This window comes from Euprymna scolopes, chromosome 27, assembly GCF_053919585.1.
Source record: "Euprymna scolopes isolate OS-2025 chromosome 27, ASM5391958v1, whole genome shotgun sequence".
In the NCBI taxonomy this organism is placed as follows: domain Eukaryota; kingdom Metazoa; phylum Mollusca; class Cephalopoda; order Sepiida; family Sepiolidae; genus Euprymna; species Euprymna scolopes.
The window spans coordinates 60,097,582-60,108,600 of NC_136508.1; the positions used below are offsets into that span (position 1 = coordinate 60,097,582).

Below are 11,019 nucleotides of genomic sequence, written 5' to 3' on the forward strand. Positions count from 1 at the left end.
TTTTTGGAGAAATCGGTGCATTTGCCATAATTTCATTGAAAACTAAAAATTAATAATTTTATATTTGACCAGAGAAAAAAGGAAACATGAACATCTAAAAAGCTGGGTGTTTTACGAGTCGGCTTTTGGCTAAATGGGTTGTGCCACACCAGTAAAAGCAACAAAAACTTAAATGAAACAAAAAACAAAAACAAGAATCAACAAAAAAAGAGGTTATGGCAGCCATATTGGTTCCATTGTCAGGTTGTCTCGTAAATTCTCAAGAACGTTTTTTTTTTTTTTTTTTGTCTTTCTCTTCTTTCGCAACTTTTGTTTTTGTAGACAATGGCACGGAAATTCTGGTGCAGACAGTAATTTAATTCAATTGGAAGAAGATGAAGACAAGGCTGTTTATGTAGCAGTGCAAAGGGTACGACAAATCACCAAATCTTTTGGTCTTTTTAAAAATTATTTTTAATCTTTTTTTTTTATTCTATTTATTATTTTTTTTTTTTTTCATAATTTTTTTGTTTTTTTTTTTTTGTTTTTTTTTATGTCGTTTTTGTTTTTAAATGTGTCCGGGTGTTAATTTGTTTATTTCTTCCAGATGTGAAGTCGGAGTCAGGAGAGGGAGAATATCATTTTCTTATGAGTTTATTTTATTTTTTAATTTTATTTTCTTATTTTTAGACGCGTCCATACACATTTAAAGCAAAAGCTCCGTCTGTCGGCTAGGCTATCAGTCTGTCATGATTGTTCAAAAAAAGTTTCCCCATACTGTATGGTAGGTGGTAGGTGCTCGATTTTTGTTCAATCTATGCACCCCCCCAACCGCCATAAATGGTTCACAGCAAAGAGTCTATCTCTGCTCTACCGTTATTTTCATTGGTAGGTTTTCGACTGAGCTTCAGTTTATGGTTACCCCTGTAAAGCTTTTGCAAAACTACTCGTCTAACTACAACAACTGTCAACAATTTCCCTCACTATCTGTGCCTAAAACTAAACGAAAATTCCATAAACAGGACTTTTTTCTTAGAAGTGTCCATCAGTGAAGCACAATACCGTGAGGTTTCTTTCCAGCTGACTATAACATGGCTGTTTTCAAGTCTAATGTAAATAAGTTTTTGTTGAGCTGTCCACTTATGATTAATCCTACCCAAGTTCAACCATTAGTAATTTTCACGGTGTTGTCTCACTGTATACCTAGCAATCATCAACCCTTATAAGAGGATTTCAATATATATATAATAGAAAGAAAAATAATACTAAACAACAGATTTTTCTCCTTACTGCTCCCGAAAGTATCTCACTCCTAGCGTAGTCCTCTATCTGCACAAGAGCCAAGTACTTCCTAAGATAGAGTACTATTGCAAGATTTGGAGATGAGCTTTTAAGAATACCCTTTCCTGCTTTAACTGGATACAAAACTGTCTTCGAAATCTAGAGGGTAAATACCCTTTTTGCATCCCTATTTCCTCTTTCTCACTGAAGAGAGAAGTCTATCTGTGCTCTCGATGGTCCCATGTAGAACTTTCATAGCACATACTCGTCTAGCTACCTCAACTATCAACAATTTCCCTTATTTTCTATTTGTGCCTAAGATTAAACGAAACTTTCATAAACAAAGCTTCTTTTCTAGAAGTGCCCATCTGTGGAACACTATACCGTGGGGCTGCTTCCCAGCTGACTGTAACATGTTCCTTTTTAAGTTTGATTTAAATAAGTTCTTGTTGATCCGTCCTCTTATATAATGAAACCCTACATAAATTCCACGTTTACTGATCATCACGGTGTTTCCTCACCGTCCACTAAACACTAATTAACCCTTACCCTTGAATGGCCTTTGGGTCTTGATATGCGGTGATCCTCAAGTATTCAAGTGAATCATTCATGGTCCCCCGGGAGTGTACAGTGAACGAGGCATAAAAAAATAGGTTCAGCATTTGCTCTCCCACCACCACCACCACCACCATTTAACCCCAAAAGTCCCAAGGGGACGTCAAATCCTGGTGAAAATGAACAAACGATGCAGTTTTAGGTCTTAACATATGTAAATTTTTAGTTCTGCACGATGCAAAAAAAAAAAAAAGAAATGACTAAGTCCATCATTTGTCTCCCCCCATTTAGCACCAACAGTCTCCAAGGTCTTAACATATTTAACTTTGAGTTCAGCACCAGGCAAAGGAGAAGTCCAGGACGACTGGAAACAATGCTGAGATAAGCAAAGAGTACATACAGCACCTGGGAGTCCCAAATAGTCACCCATCTGATACTGGCAAGGCTCATCGTTGCTTAACTTTGGTGATCTGATGGGAACCGGTGTGACAAACGTGATTATGCCGTATGCAATCTGAATAATTCTGTAGTAATTTGATTACAAGACATGTATTCCATCAATGTGTGCTTATGTTCTGTTAGTCTTGAGATGCTAAATAGAAGCTATAATTTTTCATTTTTTCCTTTTCTTTTTTAATTGGGAGCTACTCTAAGATAAAGGATAATAAATGTTTGATAGATGGTGAGACAGCATGATCAGTAATGGCGGAACTTGGGTAGAGCTTAATTATTTAAACAAAACTTATTAACATTAGCCGTAAACACTTCATTAAATCTCCACACTAACGTACTATACTTGCAATAACCCTTATCCTTGAGTGGATTCCGGGCCTTGATAGGTGGTGACCACCGTGTAAAAAAAAATTAGATTTGAAAATGACTGTGTTATAGTCAGCCAGGAAGCAGTCCTGCAGTACTGTGTTCCACCAATTGACAGTTCTTGGAAAGAAGCTCTCTTCATGGAATTTTCCAGTTCTCGTTAGATCACCAAAGTTAATTAAGTTTGAGCCTGGTCAATACTAAGATGGGGGACCATTTAGGAATACCAAGTGCTGCATGTGCACTCTGCTTAACTTGGTATTGTTTTTACTCCCCCTGGACTTCTCTTTGCCACTTGAATCAAGCAGTGCATACTCAGGAGAAATGTGGTTGAAGATTGTAATCTTTGTTTCAAAATTGCATGCACAATCACTCTTTGAGGGGATATCCATTGTCTCTCACGACTGAATAAAGAAGTGAGAATAATTCAATTTTCTTATCTTTTTGTTTTTGCTGATGATTAAGCAGAGCATTCTACAGATATTCACCTGTTATTTTAGATACTAGAACTATGAGATTTTTTTTTAACCAAGAGTGAGTGGTTATCAAGGCTCAAAGGTCACTTGAGCATAAAGATTATTGATTGTCAGCGGGGAGGTGAGACAACACTGTGATGATTGATAATTATGGTGGAAGTGTGGAAAAAATCTGAATATCTTAGAGAACGCGTCAACAAAAATTTGTTTACATTGAACTTGAAAACGACAAGGTTGATAATTATTGTGGAAGTGTGGAAAAATCTGAATATCTTAGAGAACGAGTCAACAAAAATTTGTTTACATTGAACTTGAAAACGACAAGGTTGTAGTCAGTTAGAAAGTAGCCCCATGCTATTTTGTTCCACAGACGGATAGTTTTAGTAAAGAAACTTTGCTCATATACTTTTCGTTTAGTTTTAAGCAGAGAGAGAGACAGACAGACACACACACACACACACACACACACACACACACACAGACAGACAGGAAAATTATTGACAATTGCTGCAACTAGACGAGCTTTTATGATGAATGTTTTACATAGTGAATCATAGATTGAATCTCAGCCGAGCACCTGCCATGAAAATAGTAGGCACGTGCAAAATGAATGCCGATGCTCAAAATGTATAAACATTTTGACCCCTCCCTTTACTTAAAAATTCACCAAAATTCAGGAAATTAACCAATCTTAATGACATTTCCAGTATTTATCTCATAATATGATCACGGAATATATTGAAGAAAAAAAAAACTAATTTTTACAGGAACATTACGATAAAAGCCTCTAAAGTCTGTATTAATAAATTGGAAGAAAAATTAATTTTTCGAACTACCGATATTATTGAATTAAGCATTGTTTATTTAATATTTTGACAGAAAAAATTATAATAGCAAAAAATATTTCTACTTTTTTTTTAAATGGCAGGTTTCGCCTAATTTTTACATGTAAGATTTTAATATTTTCCTCGCTTTAATAAACGTGAAACTTTCGGCGTAACATAATTTTTACATATTATTGAACAATATTTTTTAAAAAATTCATTTAAAAACAGAAACATGGAAAAATAATTAAATTAAAAAATGGTAAAAAAATAAACGTTCAGGATAGGAATGTACGGATGCACGTCTGGAAAAACTAGTAGCCCCCTTCATTACTTTTAATTGCATGAAATCATTTTTACAGACTGGCTGAAGTTTTGGGCTTCCGTATATTCCGTGTTTACAAAACTTTCGTTTGCTGCGCTTTTGCGATCAGCAGAATCACTCAGTTTTGGGTCTAATTCAGCTTTTTTTTTTGTACAAACAAGGTGTTTTTTTAAATTTTATTCAATATCTTAGGACTTTACTAATTATCTTTAAAATAGACCAAAAAAAACTAATATTTATCTTTTAAAGGATTTTTACAATTAATTTATTTAACTTCAGAATTTAGCTGAATTGGTTAGCTCGCTGTGAAAACATTTTTCAAGACTTTTTTTACGTCTACAAAAAAGTTTTTCCTTTTGGAAATTAAGTCTTGTCCTTAATCATTCAATTACAATTAAAAAAAAAAGTAGTCGAAAACCTACAAAAACATTATGATAAATCGGCTTTCAAAACTAGGTCCACCTATCTTGATTCGTCCATTTTTGCCCGTACCTAAAAATAGTCATAGAATAGGGAAAGACTAGCAACGTCTGATCTGTGATAAAAAAAATGATAGAAAGGAGGAGGGGACGTCGCTCGCTAGATTATGTAGTCGGTTTTGCATCTCTCGAACTTTGCATACTTGTTGGTCTGTCATGTTTGATTTTCCTTTAATTAAATACACTGTCTAAATGGACACATCTTTAGACTAGCAAGTCTTGTTTTTTTCTTTTTTTAATTCTTCGCTTTTTCCATGTTTGATTTATTTATTAGTCTTAATTTGTTTATTTATCCCAAATGAGAAATCGACGACAGGAGAAGGTGAGTATCGGTTTATTTTTAATTATCTATCTTATTTTTTCACCCATTTTTTTCTACTTTTGTTTTTGTTTTTTTTTTTGTTTTTTTCTCTCTTTAATTTTTGAACTTTTCTCTTCCTTTTTTTATTTTCAAAATGGCCGACGTAACTTCCTCCCCCCACAACTTTTCAATATGGCTGGCATTTTAAAGTCAGAACTCATTAAGCAATTAATCTCTGTGGAAACATTATTCATTTAGTTCTTCAGACAGTATTGCAAACTGGAATTTTTTTTTTTTTTTTTTTTTGCTTTTTATCTGTACACATATTTTTGGCTTCATATCTTTTCCAACCATCATCAGGTGATTCGAACTAACTGATTCTACTTTTAATTTTCCAACTTCGATTTTTGGTTATCACTTTTTATTTCTTTTTTTTTTAACAAGAAAGCAGTTTTCTTTTGTACAACTGTTTATGGACTTCAGCGTGTCTTTTTTTTTTTTTTTTTTTACAAAATATAATATTTTATACCAATAAAACAAAAAAGGATGCTCAAAGTCGTATATCCGGTATAATCACATTGAGACACCACTGGTGAAGTTTAGTGATAATGAGCCAATGTCACGATAAATTATAAGGCAATTGTTTTCTTTTTTTTCATTGAGACATTTAGTACTAAGCACATTGCGCCCTTATTGCATTGTGGCGGGGGTTCCCAAAGAACGTATAAATTGAATCATGTTGTATAAGGGCCATGGGGGATATATTGCTGTTCGTATTTATATAAAGGTATCATCTATAATATAAATCTCGCCTGTCTGTTTAAATGTATGTATGTATGTATGTATGTATGTATGTATGTATGTATGTATGTAAAGTATTATAAATCGACATCGACACATGTGAAGAACTTACTCTGCAAAGGCCAAAGTGGTGAAAGCTTGTAAGTGAAAATTGTGATGCTCTAGAGAAAAGAAAGCAGACCCACAGCAATCTGAAGCGAGAGCTTCGCAAAGGTTTAATTGATGGTCTTAACCATGACACACAGAGCTGGAAATGCCACACTTGTGAACGAGTGCTTTTGTCAAAAGCTGGCTACGTCAACCACCTTAAGTCGCACAAAACTCCTGTACAGGTCAACTTTGCACCTATTGGTCCGAACCAAACGATCCCTTAAACATGCAGCAAAGTTTGCAAATCTACTGCTGGTTTGAAAAGACATGTGATTGTGCATAGGAATACTCTTCAACCTCCAGAGGAAGTCAACCCGATGGCAATTGCTCAATTTGTATGTCACATCTGCTTTAAGATGTGCAAATCTGCGGCAGGAGTGCAGAGTCATTTGAGATGGCATGGACGACAAGATTGGGAGAACTTAATGTGACGGCGATCATCTGGAAAGATGCAGCAATCATCATGTATGTATGTATGTATATATGTATGTATGTATGTATGTATGTATGTATGTATGTATGTATGTATGTGTCAGGTCATGTCATATGCTACTGGTACCATGTAACCCAGTATTACCTGCCTCATGGTCGGGTCACCGGCGACTAAACTGGTTCCCCCACCAGACTTGTTTGGTGAGGAGGGCGGCTAGTCTCCCTGAAGGATTAAAAACAAGACCTTCCAAAGGGCGAATGAACTCTTTTTCTGGGTCAACGGCCAACTAGCACCGTGTATATTTGTGTGTGTGTATATGTGTATTGGGGTGGAGAGGGTTCCCGTAAGCCGTGGTGAAGGCAACCTTTCTAGGAGAAGCAAATCTCTGATTTAAAAAACCGTAAAGCGGGAGACCAGTACCCACATTAAGCTGGTCTGCAGTTTAACTTGTTGCTGGCTATCTTGCTCTTGCTTGTTGCTGGATCTCAACATTTTGAACCGAGAGAGAGACTTAGCTGTCGTACAAAGCTAAGACTTTGTAACATCATCTTTGTATAGATACTCCCTCAGGCATTTGGGCTCATGGTTTTTAAATGTCTGAGGGAGTGGCACTCGTCTGACAAGACGTTGCAATCATCATGTATGTATATCTGCCTAAGACTTTCGACAGTTACGACCGAGTTTCACCATATCGATATCGTTTTGAAGCCATCAGACGATAAATATCGAAAAATTGGCTAAAAACATTAATTCCTTCACCCTCAACTGGGCCTGGGCACATTTCTACAAGGAAGGGGTTGCTTTCTTGCGGATATTTTCGAAAGTCATTCCCTCTTTTCGATTGACTAGCCTTAATTTTAAAATTCGCCACTTCCGGTTTGGCGATGGACACAACGGCAAAGACGTAAATTTCTTTTTTTTTTTTTTTGTTGTTGTTTTTTTTAACGTTCTTTTCTTCCTTGGCGGTAGTGGTTCGAGCCTGCTTTCCTACTATCACTTTTTCTTCTTTTTTTTTTTTGCTCAACACACACCTCCAAACACCCGGGCAACGCCGGGCACTCAAGCTAGTATTTTATGAAATGAAGAACAAATATTTTAGTAGAAGATGATAAGATTAAGATGGTTCATACATTTTCTTTATCCATGAGTTCTTCTGTCTTCACTGCTAGGCTTTCTGATGAAACATGCGACGACCAACACCATAACCGATCGAGCACCTGTTTTTCTTCTTTTGTTAAATCTACAGAACAACACTTTATATTTTTAAAATATAAATTTATTTCAGCTGTCTCAGTAGTTGCCGGGATAAGTAAAGAGTCACATCTCTGTTTGTGGGCATAATGCATAAAATATAAAGATAACTTTATTGTTTTGATTAGCGATAGTAGGAACGCCACATTTGCATTCTAATTCACTTATATATATATATATATATATATATATATATATATATATATATATATATAAATATATATATATATAGAGAGAGAGAGGGGGGGAGAGAGAGAGAGACTAGCAAAAGTACCCGTCGTTGACTGGGTTCAAAAACAGCCTACAGTAAATGAACTCTGATTTATGAAAGTAATGATAGGTTATGAAAAGGAAGGGTTGTAAAGACATAGCTTCGAATTCGGGGTTATCAAAACCAAAGCAAAATATGATGAAAGTAAAAATAAAATAGATAAACCCCATAATTTATTATACCATACCTGTTTACACTGAAACACTTATCATAATATTCTGTGGATCTATATTAAAAAACCTTGTTAAACTTTGTAACATATTTCCATTCTATAGAGATTAAGCGCGAACGAACGCATCATAATTTTATTATACCATATTTCTTCAAACTGAAACATAATTATCAAAATATACTTACACAGATAGATATGAAAAGTCTTTATTAAAGTATGTGCCTATTTTCATTCTATGGAGGCCAGGCGCGAACACAGACCCCACAATTTTATTATACCATCCCTATTTAAGTTTAAACATACTTATCAAAGTATTATTATGTACATCTATATCAGAAACACTTGTAAACGTTTTTTTTTATTTTTTATTTTTTTATTTCCATACTTTGTGAACCAGGCGCGTACGCAGACCCCACAATTTTAATAAATCATCATTATGCCAGATCAAACATACCCATTCCTGTGTCTCAATACATCTTCTATGATTATATGTGATCAGTTTTCTATAATAGTCAACCTTATAGGAACCTATTCGTGACCAGACACACATACAGACATTCAGCTTTATATATATATATATATATATATATATATATATATATATATATATATATATATATATATATATATATATATATAAAGCGTGTAGCCATCAACAATTGTGGGTTTTTCAGCCTTTTATCATATTTTTATTTTTAAATATTTTTATAACGTGTTTCAAGCTTTGTTCAGCTCTCTTCAGATATTTTCGTAAAAAAGTTTTTTTTAAGTGAAGTTTGAAATGTTATTTTTTACATCTGATGACACTAAATGTGTTTTTCAGAGAAATGTGGTCTCAGACGTTCTGTCACCAATAGTCAGTGTTGGTAGCATCCAGTCAGAATTAAGTTCATTAGTGGGGCGAGGAGGGGGGTGCTTTTGGTCCTTTTGGTGAAGGTTTTTATGGGTTTTTTATGACTTTCTTTCTTTTTTGATGTGTACGCATACACTCACACACAATCACACACATATACACATACACATATGTATATATATATATACAACCACACATACACACGCATACGCATGTAGGCACATACACATATATACACGTATATACACAGAAATATATGCAGGAGCATACATATATACATACCCACCCACACACATACACACGTACTCGCACACACCTACCCATATATTGGTTAAATCTTTCTTTGTCTTTCCCAATCAAAACACGCATGCATACATACTTAATCATTCAAACATAAGTACACGCACACACACAAAAATAAGATGGAGAATAAGAAGATGATATATATACAATCACACACATACATATACATGAACACACACATATATATGCATATATGCATGTATATACACACATATGCATACACATGCAGGCATACACACATACATACACACATATGCATATATAGAGGGATATATGCCGGGGGTCACGCATACACATACATTCATATACACACACGAATACATCTGCCCACCCATATACATGCATACATATATATACACACATACATATACATACGCGTATACATTCACCTATATATATATATATGCACACACGCACACATACATGCACAAACGCACCCACAATCACACACACACACACACACACACACACATATATATATATATATATATATATATATATATATATATATATATATATATATTCATACACCAATACCTCACATACATAGTGGTTGAAGTTTTCTTTCTTTCCTAATCCAAACAAATATGCATACATGTATTCAGTCACCAAACATAAGTACAGGCACACACACAAACAAGATGGAGGATAGATAACAGATGATATATATATATATATATACACACACACGCATAAACAATAACACACATATACGTATACATACGCACACACACATATATATACATATATGGGTGTACGTACACATACACACACACATATACACACGCATACGCATGTAAGCATGCATACACATACATACGCACGCATATGGAGGCATATGCAGGGGCATACACATACATACACATACATATACACACATACACACACGTATACATCCACCCACCCTATATATACATACATGTATATATACACACGCGCATACATCCACCCACCCATATATATATATATATATATATATATATATCATTTACTCATATTAAATTAATATACAAAAGTATAAATTTATGCGTAAACTTTAAGTATTTACTTCAAAAGTGCTCAATACGTAGGTAGAGCTAGTAAGTAAGTTATAAAATATATATGTCGATTAAGCTACTACTGAATATTCCGCATTCCATCCACTCTAGGACTCTTCAGGCTTATTTTATAACTTACTATATATATATATATATATATATATATATATATATAAACACACACGCACTCACATACACCCACTCACTCACATGCTACACACATATTGGTTAAGGTTTGCTTTGTCTAAAAAGATGTTCTTTTATTAGGTGTGTGCAGAGTCGTGTATTTTGTTTCTAATTGTTTGTATAGTTTATGGAAATGGTATTATATTGTGGTTATAACTCTTTATTTTTTTCTTTGTTTATTTTTGGAGGGATAAATATATGTATATAAACATCCCTCCAGAACTAAACACAGAAAGATGTGAAGTACGAGTGAAGAGAACCGTTATCTGATAAATGCAAGACCATTGACTGCTGAAAATATGTGCAGGAATAACAAAGAATCTGATTGGCTAACAAGTAAACTCAAGATCGAGTGAATATATTTAAAAAAAGTTGGTAACATCAACTCCATACACCATGCAGCTGGTCATTTTCTCATAATAGTAGGGCAACGAGACGTGGCACAGTTACCAATCTTTCTCTACATCCGTACACACACATACATATGTGCAAGCTTGGGTGCGCATGCTACTTTGAGTTTGAA

At 34.5% G+C, this 11,019-nt stretch overlaps 1 pseudogene; it reads right to left on the bottom strand.

Moving 5' to 3' along the window:
• Positions 1–2,208: 2,208 nt before the first annotated feature.
• On the bottom strand, positions 2,209–2,326 carry LOC145249319 (5S ribosomal RNA; annotated as a pseudogene).
• Between the last annotated feature and the right edge of the window lie 8,693 nt (positions 2,327–11,019).